This window comes from Meles meles, chromosome 21 (assembly GCF_922984935.1).
Source record: "Meles meles chromosome 21, mMelMel3.1 paternal haplotype, whole genome shotgun sequence".
Taxonomy (NCBI): domain Eukaryota; kingdom Metazoa; phylum Chordata; class Mammalia; order Carnivora; family Mustelidae; genus Meles; species Meles meles.
Genome location: NC_060086.1, coordinates 40,843,764 through 40,862,919, shown reverse-complemented (window position 1 = coordinate 40,862,919; position 19,156 = coordinate 40,843,764). Strand labels below are relative to the sequence as shown.

At 54.8% G+C, this 19,156-nt stretch overlaps 2 long non-coding RNA genes across 2 annotated transcripts; both read right to left on the bottom strand.

The window, feature by feature from the left end:
* Positions 1–4,372: 4,372 nt before the first annotated feature.
* On the bottom strand, positions 4,373–12,774 carry LOC123934248. Its single transcript, XR_006816757.1, has 4 exons — positions 12,686–12,774; positions 9,177–9,280; positions 6,659–7,020; positions 4,373–4,983 (listed from the first exon to the last, which is right to left on the bottom strand). It is a non-coding gene; the product is annotated as an uncharacterized LOC123934248 (long non-coding RNA).
* Positions 12,775–15,677: 2,903 nt separating this feature from the next.
* LOC123934013 lies at positions 15,678–17,098 on the bottom strand. The gene is made up of 3 exons (XR_006816721.1): positions 16,971–17,098; positions 16,145–16,349; positions 15,678–15,726 (listed from the first exon to the last, which is right to left on the bottom strand). It is a non-coding gene; the product is annotated as an uncharacterized LOC123934013 (long non-coding RNA).
* Between the last annotated feature and the right edge of the window lie 2,058 nt (positions 17,099–19,156).

The following is a 19,156-nucleotide window of genomic DNA, read 5'->3' as shown; positions in this document are numbered from 1 at the left end:
TGTTGGAGCGGGACTGAGGTCCCATAGAAACAAAATGCTCGGGCCAGGGAGAGGATCTGGAACACTCCCAGGAAGGCAGAATAAGAGTCAGATGGCCCTCCTGTTGTCTGGAACAAAGGCCAATATTCCCAGTGCCCAGGTCCCCTTTACTTGCCCAGACAGGGAGAGATCTCTGGGCCAAAGGGGCGAGGGTCCCCCAACCACTAGGGGGCGCCCGGCACACACGATGCTTTGTGTTTAAGGCTGGTGTGAACACATTTGGGGAACCCAAGGTAGCTACTGGGGTGGAGGGGCTGACCACCTGCCTCCCCACACCCTCAAGGTTCTACAGATCTGGGGGGCACCCGGCTTGTCTACGTGCCCTAAGGCCCTGGCCTCCTGATGCCGGCTTCCTTCTTCCTGCTTCATCTGTTATGCTTTGCTCAGAAGCAAGCCCTTGAAAACGGCAGTGGACGTCCACTTCTGGTATGCACCCGTCCCCATCTCTGGTCCTGTTCCCAGTGTCTCTAGGCCTGACACTTCAGCCCACTGGGGCGGCCCCCTGCCGTCACCCCTGCTCACGTTCCATCATTGCGCCCTGTCCTGGACCTGGTTAGCACCCAGCTCCTTCCCTCACACTCCATGGGAAACCTTCACCTCTTTCTGTTAGGGGATTTTCCCCCAGGGAAATGTGGGACCTGACACCTGGCCCAGGCCCTTTCCACCAGGGAATTCAGGGGGAAGTGGGGACAGAGTCTAGGGGGAAGTGGGGACAGAGTCTCAGGGCATCTAGTCAACATTAAAATGAGAGCAAGTCAGGAGGCACCTGGGTGGTGCAGTCAGTTAAGTGTCTGACTCTTTTTTTTTTTTTTAAGATTTTATTTATTTATTTATTTGAAACAGAGAGAGATCACAAGTAGGCAGAGGCAGGCAGAGAGAGAGAAAGAGGAGGACGCAGGCCGAGCAGAGAGCCCGATGCGGGACTCGATCCCAGGACCCTGGGATCATGACCTGAGCGGAAGGCAGAGGCTTTAACCCACTGAGCCACCCAGGTGCTCTAAGTGTCTGACTCTTTTGATTTCAGCTCGTGTCATGATCTCGGGTTGTGGGATCGAGCTTTGGGTAGAGCCTACGTCGAGCCCCACATCAAGTCCCACTGGGCTGGGCTCTGCACTCAGTGGGGCATCTGCTTGGGATTTTCTTTGTCCCTCTCCCTCTACCATCACGCCCCCCCCAATAAATAAATGAATCTAAAAAAAAAAAAAAAGAAATGAGAGCAAGAGTGTGGCCAGAGAGGGCAAAGTTTGAGCAAAGGCACACAAAAATCCAGGAGGGAGTATTTGGGGTTCAGGGGGTAGGTACAAAGCATAGGGTGACTGGAAGAGGACAACTAGGGACACTACTGAATTCGGGGAGGGTGTCCAGTGTTTGTCTGCAACGTCAGCTCTCCTCTGAAGGAGTAGACAGAGATGGGGGGGAGGGAAGGCAGGACTTCAAGTCCCATTTGAGGATAGAAAAGGATGGGTGGGGACTGGCCAAGCTGAGAAGGGACAGAGGTCTTCTCTGATCGGAGAGGCTGCAGGAGTGGGTCTCCCTGGGGAGGGGTGGGCTCAGAGGAGGACTCGGAGTCTGCGTGCATCCACCGCCTGCGTCTCCACGGGCCGGCCTGCTGCTCTGGCAGCTTTACTCACATTCTGTTTGGCCCTCACTCTGGCACCCAAAGTCCTGGGATGCCCTAGGGACTTGCCCAAGATCATCCCCTCCAGTCAGGGTCAGGGCCCTCCCAGTTGCCCATGCTCCTGCCCCCGGCGTGGCTCCCATGCCGGCACCTGGTACTGGTGGCAGGGTCCTGGACAGACAAGGCAAGGCCAAGTGCAAGAGAGGCGCCAGCCTGGGTGTGGGGAAGGATGGGGGGTGGGGAAACCACGGTCTATGTGAAATGACAAGGTCAAGTACGTGGTGAGATAGAACCCACATTCTGTGGTCAGTGGTCACTGCCCAGACAGCCAAAGGAAGAAACAACTCCTGGGGGTCAGGAAAGACTGTGGATTCAAGTCTGGACAGAGAGGGAGGAAGGAGAAGAGAGAAGCATGGGGGGGGGCAGGGGAGGGATCCAGGCTGGAGGGAAGGGGCTGGTGTCGGTGGGCTTTCTCCTTCCTCAGCACCTCTGGACCTTGAGCCCCTGCCATTCATTTCTGGCCACGCTGCCGCCAGCACCAGCACACGGGGGGTTAACTTCCGCCTGGTGCAGTGGCCTCTCAGCAGCAGCAGCAGCAGCAGCAGCAGAAGCTGCAACGTGAGAAGGGAGGAGAGGGGCAGGGCTGGGACAGGCTGACTCTCAGCAGCAGGGAGAAGAGACTGTTTCCCTAGCAGGACCCTGAGGCTCCACTCCTGCCTCGGGATGCCTGCCTTCCTGCCTCGTGCCTGGGGCTATGGCACCCACGCTGGGCACTCCAAGGGTCACGGCCAGTATCCAGGCCCGTGGGCCAGGGGGCAGCCAGTCTGTTGTTCTGTCCTGCAAATCAGGGGAAGGGTCCCAAGGGTCGTACCCAAGCAACCAGCAGAGAATGCACTGGGCCCCGCCTAGCTTCCTGAGCACCAGGTGGAGAGCCAGACAGAGGGCAGACTGGGGAGAATGGAAGGTTCTTTGGGGTCCCGACCTCAGAGGCCTGGCCTTGACGTCCCTCTCCTTGAGCAGAACTGAGTCATAGGAGCCTCCCACAGCTCCAGGGCAGGGAGACACACAAAGCTCCCTGCCCTGTCCCTGGGCTGGCTGCCAGCCTGCCTTCGCAGTGAGGACCAACCAGAGACCGGTCACTGTGTGAGAGATGCGTGCGTGCGAGGTGCTGGGCCCCAACGGGGCGCCTCGTCTCCCTTCTCTTGCCCTCTCATCCACCACACCACTGGATTCACAGGTAGAATGATTATGACCACCGCTGCCAACGAGCAGAGGCTCGGAGAGGTTAAGAGACTCGCTCGAAGCCGCGCAGCCAGAGCAGACTTGAACCTGGGCTTGTCTGACTGGCACCCTTAGCCACCATGCTGCGTAGGAGGGTGAAAAAGCGAAGTTCACCAGCGGGTGAACATGGGTCTATGTGCCAAATCCAAGAAGGGGAGCCCCAGGACCCCCAGGAAAGCAAGGTGATATTGGCTGAGAGCAGCATCCAGAGGACACGGGAAATGTGTGGTCCCAGGTCTGGGGATGAATCTGTGGCAAGAGGGACCTCCTGTAACTCCAGGTGCGTCCCCAGAGCAAGGGCACCGCTGCTGGTCACATGACGGAGTGCCGCTGCAGCATCTACTGTGAGGCAGTGCTCAGCACGGCTCTGCTAAAACCGGATGGAAACACCTCCAGCAGGCATCATGGGAGCCTGCCTGGTGACCAGGAGCCGGAGAATCCCGCCGCTTCCAGCAGCATGACCTTGACTCCCCTCTCTGAGCTAACATTCAGGGTTTCTGTGAGGATTACAGGAGGTGTTTGTCAAAAAGCACTTGGATTGGGGGCGCCTGGGTGGCTCAGTTAGTGAAGCCTCCGCCTTCGGCTCGGGTCATGATCTCAGGGTCCTGGGATCGGCCGCGCGTTGGACTCTCTGCTCTGCAGGGAGCCTGCTTCCTCCTCTCTCTCTGCCAGCCTCTCTGCCTGCTTGTGATCTCTGTTAAATAAATGAAAATAAAATCTTAAGGAAAAAAAAGCACTTATATTGAAAACCTTCTTTTTTCCTTAGTATTTTATTTATTTATTTAGAGAGGGGAGGGGCAGAGGAAGGGAGAATCCCAAGCAGGCACTGTGCTGAGCAAGGAGCCTGAGGAAGGGCTTGACCTCACACAACCCTGAGATCACAACCTGCATGGAAACCAAGAGGCAGACGCTTGACCAACCGAGGCACCCAGGTGCCCCTGAAAACCTTCTAGGGACGCCTGGGTGGCTCAGTGGGTTGAGCCTCTGCCTTCGGCTCAGGTCATGATCTCAGGGTCCTGGGATCGAGCCCCACATCAGGCTCTCTGCTCAGCAGGGAGCCTGCTTTCCCCTTTCTCTCTGCCTGCCTCCCGGCCTACCTGTGATCTCTGTGCCAAATAAATCAAATCTTTCAAACAAAACAAAACTCCTTCTTCAAAAAAATCGCACAGGCACGTTCATAGCCGCGTTTTTCACAAAGGGTAGAAACAACCCAAATGTCCATGGACGGAGGAAGGAATGAACAAATTCCAGTCTAGCCAAAGCGACAGTGGACAAGTATCCAGCCACAGAAGGAACAAAACGCTGACACCCGCCACGGCACAGGGGGACCGCGAAGACACGATGCGCAGTGAGAGAAGCCAGACACACAAAGCCATGGATATGAAATGTCCAGAACAGGCACGTCCACAGGGACAGAAAGCAGGCTGATGGTTGCTGGGGGAGAGAGGAAGGGGCAGGGACTGCTAATGAAGTCAGAGTTTCTTTTTGTCTTTGTTTTGTTTTTGTTTTTAATCAATTGAATTTTTCTAGAGCCGTTCGAAGTTCATAGCCGTACGGAGCAGAAGGTACAGAGATTTCTGCCCGCCGGCTGCCCCCGCACACACACACGCCCAGCCTGCCCCACTGTCCCCACCGCCACGTGAGCCGTGCATTTGTGGCAAGTGGTGACCCTGCAGGGGTTTCTTTCTGGGAGGACGAAAATGTTCTGGAATTAGAAGGTGGCCATGGATGCAGCACTCTGAAGGTATTAAAACCCACCAGGCTGTACACTTTAAAAGGGTGAATTTTATGGCATGTGAATGATTATCTCAATTTTTATTAATTTAATTTATTTGTTTTAAGTAGGCTCCACACCCAGACACGGAGGCCAACGCAGGGCCTGAACTCACCACCCTGGGATCAAGACCCGAGCTGAGATCAAGAGTCGGACGCTTAACCAACAGAGCCACCCAGGCGCCCCTATATCTCAATTTTTAAAAAGCACTTGGAAAGAGCTCAGAAGATGCACACTCGTTACTACGTCCTTCAACTTCAGAGAGTCTGTCCTGTGATGAAAGAGATGAACATACTTTTACATGCTTGACACCCAGGGAACTGGGCAGAGCGGTCCTGGCAGCCTGGGACAAGTGACCGAGTCGGGCTAACGGCCCAGGACACGCAAAAGTGATCAATGGCGGGAGCCCCTGACTGCCATGTCAGCTCTGCACAGAGCTACTGAACACAAAGCCATGAGGAGAATAACCCAGGGGCACGAGGCTGGCAGGAAAGGCTTCTGCGAGGTGCAGAGGGTACAGAGCCCGGGGGGAGGGGGGCATGGCCACCCTAGCTCTCTGTGTGCCCCAAGCAGGTTATGGGAGGTGCTTTGCTTCAGTTCACAAATAGGAACAAAAAGCTTGCAGCAGGCCTGCTCTGTGCCCTCCCAGAAGGCCCAGACCTCCAGGTTCCACAGGCGAGAGAATATACAAGATCAGCAAGTCCGGTCCAGACACGCAGCTAACATGGTACTGGAGGGACAGAGGCAGCTACTCCTCAGACCTGGCCTTCCTGCGGCCCCAGGAGGAGCTGAGGGCCCGCGGAGGGACTCCAGAGGCTGGCCTGGGCCTATAGTCCCACAGGTGAGGCACCACACAGGCGTCTCCTTCCACCCATCTCCTGTCCCTCCTGCCTCTCCCCTCTGTCCTGCGTAGTCCCCAACCCTGTCCGGGGAGAAGCCAGATAGTAAAATGCCTTGGAGAAGGGGAAGGGCCATGCCTGCTGCGAGTACACACACACACACACGCACACACACACACACACGCACACGATGCACATACACACACATGCACGGCCCTTTCAGACCACACATATCTAGACAGAATAACCTACAACCTACGTAAAGGGAAGAGAAAGGGAACTAGTGAGCATCATGTCTCCTCTGGGCCAGGAAGGTCCCAAAGGATTTGCACACACTGTCTCATCCAATCCTTAAGAGAATCCTGAGAGATTTCAAAGACGAAGAAAATGAGCTTCTGAGAGCTTAAGGAAATTAGCCAGCAGGACACCCAGTAGGTAAAGGCCATAAAGCTGAGCACAGGGACGCCTGGGTGGCTCAGTTGGTTAGGCGGCTGCCTTGGGCTCAGGTCATGATCCCAGCATCCTGGGATCAAGTCCCACATAGAGCTCCTTGCTCAGGGGGAAGCCTGCTTCTCCCTCTGCCTCTGCCAATAAATAAAATCTTAAAAAAAAAAAAAAAAGCTGAGCACAGTGTCCCAGAAGCCAGTCTTGCATAGGAGGCTTAGCAGATTGGGGGTGTGGTCCATTTCCGCCCACCACCTGGCATTGGTTCCTTTGGGGGACTCCCTCACTCCCACTTTCTCCATGTGGTTTTGCCCTGTACTGGGGCAAGCTCCTGAGCCAGGCTTGTCCCTCAGCATGAGATGAGCTGGGACCTGAGAAGCCAAGGGGCTTGCTAGAGCCCTGAGGAGAGGCAAGCCAGGAGTTCTCAGGCTTTCGGAAGCACTGACGGGAAAGCAGAGCAACACAGAGGACCCTGGGCCAGGAGAGGGAGGCCAGTGTCCCCGTGCCATAGCAGAGTGTCGGACCAGCTAGGCCCCTGGCCCACGCAGTCATAGGAACTGTTCACTAACTGGTCTCTGAACCCAAGTCTAACTGCAGATCTCTGGCTTCCCTGCCCCAGGCTGTCCACAGAGAGGATCTGGTCCTCTCAGGGCTGGGTCTCACCTCTCCCAGAGTCCTGGGGTGGGGCAGTGTTGGACGCTCTGGGCCTCCTCCTAAAGCAGCTCCACCACTTAGTTTGACCTTCAAAGTTGGCATCTGCTTGCAGGAATCTGGCTCTCTCCTCCTGGAATTCAGCCTCCAGATGTCAGATCCAAGGCGGCAGCAGCGGCTGCACAGGGCTCCCCCCAGAGTGAATCAGCTGCATTCCAAAGGTGCAAACACAGACGCCACACCCTCGGCAGCCTGGGGCTGCAGACTTCCTCCCCAGGCCCGCCCGGCCCCCACTCCCGCTCCCCTCCCCTTTTCTGCCTCTTCCCAGCCAGACCAGGGCGTTGGGCTTCCTTTCCAGAGACATTCTCCTGGAACTGCAACAGAGAGACAAAGAAAACCACTGGGGCCGGGAGACACCCTGATCTGCTCTGCTGACTCTCTCTCCTGCAGCCAGCGCAGACCCCAGCCGGGACCTCCCCTGGCTGTGAGCAGCCTAGTCGGGTCCATCCACTCAGCAGGTGCCTGAGCACCTACGATGGGACGATGGGACGATGGGACAATGAACAAGATGCCGACCAGCGCCTGGTGTCAGGGAGCTCAGCCCGGCGAGAGCAAACAGTCCCAAGGGTGGGAAGAGCCATAAAGGAAAGACAGAAGGGCTGACACAGACAACCAGTGACAGGGGCGCGCGGGGGGGGGTGGTTACCGGGGTGGGGGCCTCTCTCAGGGATGACTCATAAGCTGAGCCTGAAATCTCTGCCATCATTTCCCTAGAACCAGGGCAGTGCCCAGAGAATCCCAACCACGCAGCAGGCTACCATCTTAAAGCACCCAATCCAACAGTATCCAGTATCTTCACCATATTGTGTCCAATAGAGTCAGAACCTTTTCAACACCCCAAGACACCCAGTCCCCATTAGCATTTACTGTTCCTCCCGAGTCCCCCCATCCCCCTACCCCAGTCCTGCTACTCGGGTGCCTTCTGCCTCTAAGGATCTGCCAATGCGGGATGCTTCAAATCAATGGTATCCTACAGCACGTGGCCTTTGGTTCGGGCTTCTTGCACTCAGCACGTCTCCAAGGTTCGCCCGTGTGGTTAACAGGCATCAGCGCTTCGTTCCTTTTTGTGGCCGGGAACACTCCACTGTACGATGGACCACGTTTTTATTTACCTCATCATCAGCCGATGGACATCTGGGTTGTCTCCCCCTTTTGGCTGCTGTGATGCTGCCGTGAGCATCCCTGTACAGGTTTCCGCGTGGACCTGTGTTTTCACGTCTCTCGGGCAGACACTTAGGAGTGGAAGTGCTGGGTCAGATGGTGTCTCTGGGCTGAGATGCTGCCAGACCGTTTCAAAGCGGCTCTGCCACCTGACAGTGCCACGGCACCGGTGAGGCTCCAGTTCCTCCCCAGCCTCTGCAATACTTCTTACTGCCCTTCTTTTTCTGTTTCCTTTTCTTTTTTTCTTTGTTACAGCCATCCTTGTGGCTGAAAAGTGCTATCTCACCCAGGGTTTGACTTGCAGTTCTGGAACCACGCCTGCCCTGTGGCTCAAGGTAACCCCCAATCCCAGGACCCCAATCCCTTCAAACCCTCCATCAGGTCCTGCTATGATCCATGTCACAAGGGTCAAACCTACATCCAGTCCAATTCAGCCAAATGTCTACCACTTGAGGGCTTCAGGTACAAGGAAAAGCGGGGAGGTGGGAGGAGGGGGGTCCCGGTTTACGACCCCAGGGAAGACAGGGAAGAAAAGAGGCCACACGGAAGTTCCCACAGGAGTTCCCATACATCTGTATCTGTGCCCCCACTAAAATGTAAGCTCTGTGAAGGCAGAGCTTCATCTGATTATTCACTGCCAAATCCATGAGTAGTGGGCACGCCACAAATATATGGTGAGTGAATGAATGAATGAATGAATGGACAGAAGATGGAGAAAGAGAACTGATGTGGGGGCTTAGGAGTTAGAAGCTCCAGTTCTGAAATGAAGTGGTTCGCACCAGAATCCTACTTCTGCTCTTTTATAGCTGTGTGCCCTTGGGTGAATCACTTGGCTTCTCTGGGCCTTCCTTCCCCCATTACAAAATGGGCCTAACAGGGACCCTCTACCTGACCATACACCTGGTTTTGAAGGTTAAATGTGATATTCTAGACCAGGCACTAGTATGTGCCAAGGACTCTTACAGATGAGGTCATGTAACATCCATATCCACAAGAGCCTTACGAGACCGGATGACTGCCAGCTTCAGGCTCAAGGAGTCTGTCGGGTCATAAGGCTGGTGAGGCCAAAAGCAGGGATCGGAACCAAGAACCCAACTCTGGTCAGGGGCCCTGACCCAATGCTGCATGGCCCCTAATGACAATACCGGGCCATCCCTGAGCAGGTGACAGATGACCTGGCCCGAGGGGGACTTTCCCATTCGGTGGAGGCTCCTGGGTACAGTGTCGGGTTCTCAGCAAAGGGCGCAAGCTACTGCGGAGTCCAGCGACCCTTAATGCAGGACAGGCATGAGACGCTGTGAAAGCTGACCTTAAACATGCAGGAGAGGGGCGCCCAGCTGGTTCAGTTGGTAGAGCATGCAACTCTTGATCTTAGGGTCTTGAGTTCAAAGCCCACACTGGGCATGGAGCCTCCTTTAAAAAAAAAAAAAAAAGTTAAAAAAAAAAAGTTAAACATGCAGGAGAGAGGTAGGGAGACCCTGAGGCTACATGCCCGAGGCACCAGAACCAACACCAACTGGCAACTTGGGTCAGTGATCAGAAAGACAGGAGGACACCTATCCTTTTATCAAGGAGAGCATAAAGAAGTCAGAGGTTCCTGGCGGGGAAGCCTGGCTCCTGACATGACTCCCTTAATGGCAGGCGCTCTGTTCCTTCAAGAGGGTGTGTGGCCTCGGGACAGAGCCACGCAGAACCCACAGCAGCAGGACCACCTTAGGGTGACAGGTGTGAAGGGATTCCCTTCAAATCAAAGAGTCTACCAGGAAGAGCTCCAATGGGTTGGCCTGGGCGGGGGGGCATGGAGTTAGGCCCTAGAAAAATCAGCCTGGCACAGCCCAGAGGCTGAGCAAAAATACCAGGGATTCTCCCAGAGATGGGCGTCCCCCCAATTCTGTCTCGTCATCAGAGGGAACAGATGGCCTAAGGAGGGAAACTTAAGGAACACCTGTTTTCAGGGGCTACAGGCAGAGAGGAAGACAGTATAGACCGTAGAGGGCTGAGGAGGTGAGCAGAACCACCGGCTGTTGGAGAAGCCGCTGAGACGTCTCTGTGCCAAGAACTGGCTGAGGGGCAGCTCAGGGCAGAACAAGGAGCTCAGAAGTAAGTGGGGGATGTAGGGCGGACTGCTCTTCTGGGAAACTTGGCAGCGGGGGGCTGGAGACAGGGCTATCGATGGAGACTCCATCATTTATTTTAAACAGGGGAGAAGCTCAGCTGATGACAGGGCTCCAAAGGAGACTGGAATGCGTTTAAATCCAGTCATGGAAAACAATTACACACACCAGGCTCCGCTCTGCTAGAAAGCTCCGGAAAGGGTTTCTCCTGGCTGCCTGGCTGGGAGGTCCAGCACAGTGGTTTTCCAGGTTGAGTTAGAGGACCACCTGTTAAACACGCAGACCCCTGGGCTCTGCCGCAGACTTGCTGGGCCAGCAAGCCCAGTGTGAGAGCCTGCTGGGGCTCTAAGACTCAAAATATTGCCAGAGAGGCAATGAGTCTGCAGGGAGGGAGGGACCAACTCAGTATGAAACAATGCACAGAGAGTGACTGTTCACCAGCCCTGGCCCACAGAGCTTACTTGAGGGGACGGAGTCTCCTCTCCTTCTGGCATGCTATCCACGTAAGTCTCACGACCTGTCTCCCTCTACCTGGGCACCCCCATACTCATAGCCCACCTGGCCAGTGGCCATAGCTCCAGCTGCCCCCTTAGTTCAAGGCCAGGCCATGCAGATGGGCCCCAGGTGCCCAGGGGGTCTCATTCATCCTGTGGGCCCAGCTCCAAGACCAAAGCCCCAGTCTTCACAAGGAGGAAGCCCCTGGCTGGATGACCCTTCCAGGGGTCCTAAAACGCCTCTGGAACCCACCTATACCAGTCCCGCCCTGAGGAATAACTGACTGATTTGGCCTAGACCCAAAGGCCTGGGGACAAGGCCCAAGGACTGTGTAATAGGGAAAAAGGTTGACAGAAATAGCAGAAAGTGTCTCTGTCTCCTTTGGTCATCATCTCCACAGAGTATCTGTATGGGGGGGTGTCTCCAAGCTAAATAAAAGTATATCCCCTCTGCTGGGATGAATCAGCTCCCTGAGGCAAAGAGCTTGTGAGCTGGAACGGTTTGCACTTGGATCCCATCTCCTGCTACTTTACAGCTGTGCACTCTCAAGCAAACCACTTAACCTCTCTGAGCCTCTTTCTCTTCTATGAAATGCCCCTCACAGTTAGTGCCCCCTGTGGTCCATGCCATCAGGACCTCTGACTGACTGCTGACCTGAGGCTCCAACACAGAAGGCTGGGTTCCACTCCTAACCTCAGAGCCACATTTCCTGCCACAGCCCAAAGGGCAAGATGGGGAGTTGTGTCAGGCAGAAGGGACAGATTGCATAAGATTCGCCATCCCTGCCCCCACTGGAAACCCACAGGCCTTCTTAGGATTAGAGGCACAGGCAGATCTTCAGAGGAGCACAAATACAGTTCCCCCGTTCCCACAGCACAGAAGGAGTCAGCACAGCCAGCAAAACCCAGATTGGCAACCCTGAGGCCCCTTCCAACCCGTCTGGGCAGCAGCAGTCAGACTCCGTTGCCTGCGCAGCCTTGGGAGGATTTTATGTGTATGTTTTAATTGCTCCGGGCTCACGGGGCTGTTGAGTGATTCTGCTAGTCCTGCAGTTGCTGGCGGGTGCACACAGCCTGCCTGCCTGGCACCGCCTTTGTTACTGCTTGGGAGCACTCAGCCATTCTGGGCTCCTCCCTCCCCCGACTCCCAGAAGCAGCAGGCTCTGGGCCTTCCGCCCTCCCTCCCTGAAGCCACTTGTACCTGCTCCAGAGCCTGGAGGGGTGACAAGTGCTTCCCAGACAATGAGAGGCTCCCAGGAGAACAGACATACTCAAAGGCTCCTGCTGAACCCTTGTTTTGTGCACTGAATTGAGGCTGGGGTTCAGGGCTCCTACTGCTGGGTATGCACTCCAGCAGGCTCCCTTTGGGGCTGATTATTGACAAAAAGGGCCCTGCCTGCCCATCTTTCATTCCAGGAGGTCAGTCACCCCCCTCCCCATACACACTTTCCCTTTAGTACTGAGGGCCAGAAAACTGAGGCCCAGGGTAGAGGACCTGTCTGGGGCAAGGTCACCCCACCCTGGATCTCCTGGGTGTGTTTCGGGCAATGACATCCATCTTCTTGGGGTCCAATGCTGCATGACCTTGGGCAAACTATTCAACCTCTCAGCCAATGGTACTGTCCAGTCTGCGTTGTCCGGAGGCCGGATGGAAATTATATGCATCAAGCACCTAGTACTTTGCCCGGTACCTGATCAACACCTGACCCATTACTACCGTTACTCCATCCTTTTCCTTCTCCCCTCCCTCCATTCCAGCCACTCCGCCCCCCACCCCCGCCCCGCTTCAGGGAGGGCCCCGTCAAACCCCAGGCACAGGTTTGTTCCCAGGCTTCTCCTGAGGGACCCTCCCTAGCCGCCTTAGTAGACGCTGTTCTCTTCCCCGGCTTTTGTCGTCGCCTTCACACGCTGACACCCCGGGCGGTCTACTGGTTCACCCCGCGGGCCTCTCTCGCCCTGGAACGGAAGCCCCCTGAAGGCAGGGGTTCTGCGGCACTGTACGCCCTGCAGCCCCTCACCCTCGTGTGCGAGCGTTGGAGTGCGTGAAGGAGTCCCACCTCGGGAGCCTGGCCCCGGGGCCGACCCTGTCCTGGGGGCAGCCAGCCCGACCCGGGGCTGGAGAAGGCGCGGGATGTGGGGGGCCGCTGGCCGTGGCTGGCGACGGGACACGGGCTCCAGGGGGCGGCGCCGGGGACAAAGGGTGGCCCTACCTGTGCGGGGGGCGCGGGCACCTCCCCCAAGGTGGCTCCGGCGCGCGCCCGCGAGGTCACGTCCCGGGCGCGCCAGCCGGAAGGAGGCCCCGCGCGGGACGGGGGGCGGGGCGTCGTCGGGTAGGGTACGCCCCCAAGGCGAGGGGCAGCGGCGGGGGGGCGGGGCCAGTGGGCTAGGGCAGCCTCGCACTTCCGCTCGCCGGGGTCTGTTATTCATATTCATAAGGCGGGTGAGGGGCGGGGCCTGGGTCCCCGCGACGCCCCGCCCCCGGGCCGCGGATCCCTCCCCGGCGGAGGCTCCGGCCCCAGTGGGGCGCCCCCGGCTTCCGCCTCCGGGAGGGAGTTTCCACTTGGTCACAACTCAAAAATGTGTCGCTCCCGCTCCTCCGCCCCCTCGTTTCTGCTCTGGGCGGGGGGTCTCCTCCCTCGGAAGGCAAGGGGGCGGGGCCAGGAGAGGGGCGGCTCCTCCTTCCTGTGACAGGTCCATTGGGATGCAGCGGACCCTTCCCTTTCTCCCTTCCTCCAATTCAGCGCTGGTAATAACACTCGTTTTAATTTAATTTAATTTGTTTATTTGACCGAGAGAGACGGGGAGAGAAGGAACACAGGCAAGGGGAGTGGGAGAGGGAAAAGCAGGCTCCCCCCGCCCCAGCAGAGAGCCCGATGCCGGTCTCGGTCTCGATCCCACAACCCCGGGATCATGACCTGAGCCCAAGGCAGACGCTTAACGGCTTAGCCAGCCAGGCGCCCCAATAATACTCATTTTTAAAACAAAATAATAGTTCTATTTTATTGACCGCTTATTCTGCGCCAGGCACTGTGCCTTTTATACCAACTACCTCTTTCAATCCTCTCAACGGTCCCACTGAAGTTAAGTACAACATTTATCAGGCCCAGAAAGCTGAGTGACGTACCCATTATCACACTGCTGGCCTTGAGCTTTTTCAGAAAGGCTGGTACCAACGGGTTGGGGGAGGGGTCAGGAGCTGCGCCCCCCCACCCCCACTGCCTTTTAGGAAACGGGCTTACCTAAGGCCCTCCTAGCTGGCTGGGAGTGGCTGAGGGACATATCAGAATGTCCCACTTGAGGGAAAGCTACCACTGAGGGAAAGCAAAGCATGAAGGCAGAACAGGCTACACAATTTGCCCGACCCAGTGCAAAAAGAAAATGTGAGGCCCTGTGTTCCAAAATGATTAAGAATTTCAAGAAGGTGGGGCGCCTGGGTGGCTCAGTGGATTAAGCCGCTGCCTTCGGCTCAGGTCATGATCTCAGGGTCCTGGGATCGAGCCCCGCATCAGGCTCTCTGCTCCGTGGGGAGCCTGCTTCCTCCTCTCTCTCTGCCTGCCTCTCTGCCTACTTGTGATCTCTCTCTGTCGAATAAATAAATAAAATCTTTAAAAAAAAAAAAAAAGAATTTCAAGAAGGTGGGGCGCCTGGGTGGCTCAGTGGGTTAAAGCCTCTGCCTTCGGCTTCTGTCATGGTCTCAGGGTCCTGGGATCCAGCCTGATTCCCGCCCCCCACCCCACCTCTGCCTGACTCTCTGCCTGCTTGTGCTCTCTCTCTGTCAAATAAATAAATAAAATCTAAAAAAAAAAAAAAAAAGAATTTCAAGAAGGTGATGACATCATTCAGCCAAGCCTAGGCGCTGTTAAGTACCAGGCTTGTGTGACTGTACAGGTGAAGGTGCATGAAGCCGCCCGATGAAGGGGCTCAGGGACTCTTCTAGGACCTGAGAAACCAACAGGGACATCCCCACCTCCAATGTCACCTCACTCCCCCACCCGCCCCACCCCGGGAGCCTCACCTCCATGCTGACATCCAGGGCTCAGACTCCAGAGTTAAAAAAGTTGAGCATTTCAGGTTCTCTAGCACTGGATTCCTGGGGGGTCGGGTGAGTCCTGTGGGGAGAGCATGTCCTGAACCTGAATGACTCAGCTGGCCCTTGGATATTCTCAGCGCCGGCCACGTGGACAGGTAGGCTGGCTCTCACTTGCCAGGCCCAGCGCAGGACTCAGTTCTGACTCGATGCCCTCCTTCTCCACTGGAGCAGGGAATGAGGGAGCAGCCAGGGCTGCTTCCCAGAATAAACACCCCACCCAGAGTCAGCCCCAGCCCTACAGGCACAGCAAGCCAGAGCCAACGGGAGAGAGCTCACCAGGCCCCAGCTCAAGGTTAATAAGTCACCCTGATCTCACTCCCTCTGTCACTCCATCCTTGTTCCTGGGCCCCCACTCACAGTGGGTTGCAGGTTTCCTTAATAACCATAGCTACTATTTGTTGCATTCTTTCGAAGCCCTCCTGTGCTCTCTGCACTGAGGCTCACACAAACCCATAATAAACTTGATGATCACCATTTCACAGATAGGGACACTAAGGCATGTAGAGATCCCATGGCTTGGCTAAGGTCAAGGGCTGGAGTTTGGGGATTGCTGCCATTCCTCCTTCCTGGTTCCTGTTGTCTCTCCTACATCTGCGTTGTAGGTCATGGGGCTTACTTTATACTGTCTTGTATTATTTACTCTCAGCGCCTTGAATAGATTAAGGCTCTGGAAAGACAGTAACTGTGCTTATACCACTGAGTTTCTCTGGACCCAGCCTTGTGCATTAATTGACGGGTCATTTACTAAGCATCTATATTGTGCAGGACGCCCTCCTTGCAGTGTGCATGTGTGTGAATGAGGGACTTGCGTCCCCTCTGGGTGATAACAGGGGAGGAGTCCCCACCAGACTGAGAGATTTCCTTGAAGACACGGATGGCAGTGCCTAGCCCAGTGCACACAGTAGACCCTCAGTAAATGTTGATGAATAAACACACAATAAAAGCTTAACAAACATCTGTTGAATGAATGGGAACCTAGGAGATGTTTAATAAGTGTTTATTGCTGGGGCACCTGGATGGCTCTGTCAGTTAAGCATCTGCCTTCAGCTCATGTCAAGATCGCAGGGTCCTGGGATCAAGCCCCACATCGGGTTCCCTGCTCAGCGGGGAGTCTGCTTCTTTCTCTCCCTCTGTAGCTCCCTCTGCTTGTGTTCTCTCTCTCTGTCAAATAAATAAATAAACTCTTACAAAATAAAGACATAAAATCTATATAAATAAATAAATAAATAAATAAATGTCTGTTGTTGAAGGTTTAGGAGAACCAGATTGAGCCCTCCAAATATATCTGTCAGCAATTATCTTAGCTTGGGCTGCTATTAACAAAATACCACAGACTGGGTAGCTTAAACAACACACATTAATTCTTTTTTTTTTTTTTTAAAGATTTTATTTATTTGACAGACAGAGATCACAAGTAGGCAGAGAGGCAGGCAGAGAGAGGAAGGGAAGCAGGCTCCCCACTGAGCAGAGAGCCCGATGTGGGGCTTGACCCCAGGACCCTGGGATCATGACCTGAGCTGAAGGCAGAGGCTTTAACCCACTGAGCCACCCAGGCGCCCCAACACACATTAATTCTTACAGTTCTGGAGGCTGAAGTCCAAGTTCAAAGTGCTGGCTGATTCCGTTCCTGGTGAGGACTCTCTTCCTTGCTTGCAGATGGCTGCCTTCTTGCGATGTCCTCACATGGCCGGGGGCAGGGGAAGCTCTGAGCTCTTTCTCTTCTTATAAGGGCACTGATGCCATCATGGAGACCCCACTGTCATGACCTCATTTAAGCCTAATTGCTACCAAAGGGCCCATATGCAAATAGTATCACATTGGGAAGGGGTGGTTAGGGCTTCAATATATGACTACGGGGGGGGGGCAAACATTCATAACAGATATATTTACGCAGCGATATTTATGAAACATTTAGTATGTGACAGGCCCTGGGCAGGACTGGGCAGGACCCTGGAGGGGGTGTGACAAAATGGCTTGTGTCCTACTCTTTGGGGAACTTGGGAACTTACAGTCTAGTAGGGGAAACCTTCCATAACACAAGGGAGAGGAGCAGGTACCAAAGTGTGGGAGCTCAGAGTAAGGATTCTTGGAGGAAACCCAGGGTAATGGTAGGAAGGAAGACATCCCTCCTTACCCACCTTTCGCTAAGAAGGAGGAAGCCAAGCCTGGCCTGCCTGCTATGCTACCTCCCAGAATTGCACAATGCAAAAATACCCCTTTGGAACCTGGCGCTCTCAGATGTCCTGAACCCCCACCCCAGTGGGTCATAACACAAGCTTTGGAATCAGATCAACTGAGACTGCAATCTGGCTTATGCCTCCCACTAGCTTCTAAGACCTTGGCCAAGTTACTTCTCTGTGCCTCAGTTTCCTTTTCTGTAAAATAGGAATAATAATAGGACTCACCTTCAGGGTTATTGTGAATATAATAAAAGTAAAGCATCCGGGGGTGCCTGGCTGGCTCAGCTGGTGGAGTATGTGACTCTTGATCTCCAGGTGGTGAGTTCAAGCCCCATCGTGGGCATGGAGGCTACTTAAAAAAAAAAAGAAAACAAAACAAATTCTGGTATAGAGAAAGAACTGGTATGGCTGAGAATTGTGGGTTTCTGGTTGGGTCAACTCCAGCAAGATTATATAGTTCCTCACTCTTGCTAGATTTGCAAAAGCTAAACTTAGGGGTTTATCTGCAGCCAAGGGAGTCCATCTGAGTCCTGGAATTGTGGACACCAGGTAGTGATGGCTAGTATGTGTTAAGAATGTACTTCATTTGGGGTACCTGGGTAGCTCAGTCCCTTAAGCATCTGACTTCAGCTCAGGTCCAGATCTCCAGATCCTGGGATCAAGCCCCCTCCTCCCCCTTAGGTAGGGTTTCCTGCTCAACACCCCCCCCCCCACCCCTCCGCTCAGTGGGGAGTCTGCTTTTCCCTCTCCCAGTGCCTTGCCCTCTGGGCCTCCTCCTGCTTGTGCTCTCTGTCTCTCTCAAGTAAATAAATAAAATCTTTTTTAAAAAGAATGTATCTCGGGGCACCTGGGTGGCTCAGTGGGTTAATGCCTCTGCCTTCGGCTGAGGTCATGATCCCAGGCAGGGTCCTGGGATCGAGCGCCATATGGGGCTCTCTGCTCCGCAGGGAGCCTGCTTCCCCCCCCCCCACCCCGCCTGCCTCTCTGCCTACTTGTTATCTCTGTCTGTCAAATAAATAAATAAAATCTTAAAAAAAAAAAAGAATGTATCTCATTTCATCTTCACAACAACCTTAAGAAAGGAGATCCTAGTCATCATCCCAAGGTGGGAATCCCAACACTGAGTTCTCACCTGGGAGGAACCTGCTGGTCCTTGAAAACAAGTCTGTGTAGAAAAACAATGAGAAAGGCCTCCGACTGTAAAGGTTTCTTTCTTCCCTTTTTTTTTTTTTTTTAAGATTTTATTTATTTGACACAGAGAGATCACAAGTAGGCAGAGAGGCAGGCAGAGAGAGAGGGCAGAAGCAGGCTCCCTGCTGAGCAGAGAGCCCCATTTGGGGCTCTATCCCAGGACCCTGAGATCATGATCCGAAGGCAGAGGCTTAACCACTGAGCCACCGAGGCGCCCCTGTAAAGGTTTCTTAGGGTCCAATGTCCCTCACGGCACGGAGGTCGTTGGATTTCCCCGGTTACTGATTTCAAGTCCGACAAGACTGATTGTAAGACCCACGAGGGCGAGGACAGCTGGGGTTGTTCGCTTTCGTCTCCACTGTGGCGCACTGCCTGGCACCCTGCAGGCACGCCATAAGCGTTATTATCAGATAAAAGTAGCCCCTTGCACACCTTTTCTCAGTATACCTAGATTCCCCCAGGGCTGGAGGCGGACCTACGGAGGTTTAACGACGCTCTGCCTCCAGCCGCAGGGCCGCGGGGCAGGCTGAATCGCCGAGATTCCAGAAGCCGGGAGGGGGCGCTCTGCGGCCCTCAGCCCCTGCCCCGCCCCACACACCGCGCGGCCCGGGAGAGTCGGCCCTTAGCAGCCCCCTCCTGGAAGGTGCTAGGTCCGAAAGCTGGCCTGCCCCCAGGCCCATCTGCCAGCTAATGTTTAACCTGGTCTCACTCCATATTATCCGCAGGAGGGAAGTCGGGGCGGGGTGGGGGCGGGAGAGGTCACCTCCAAATCGCTCCCTTCCAGGCCTACATGTCTTTCGTGTATCGCCCAACAAGTTCATGAGCACCTACTCTGGTGTATTCATGTAAGTCATGAGTGCCTAGTATGTGGCCATTCATTCCACCATCATAAGCACCAACCATGTATCCATTTGCCCAAAATATAATAAGCATCTACTGTGCGTCCATGCAACAATTTAAGAGCTGGGATTCTGTGTCCATTTATGGAACATGTACATTGGCTTAACATGTAATGAGCACCTGTCCTGCGTCCATCGTGCAATGCCTTGAGCACCTACTATGTGCCAAGAACTGTGCCAGGAGACCCACCGGCCTCTGCTCTGGCGGGGACAGCGGCATCAAATGCACACAAGAGGACAAAGTTACACGGGGGTCAGATGCCTCACTTACAAGAAGATGCTTTTCCTCTCCTAGACTCAAGGCCAACCGTGAGGCGGCAG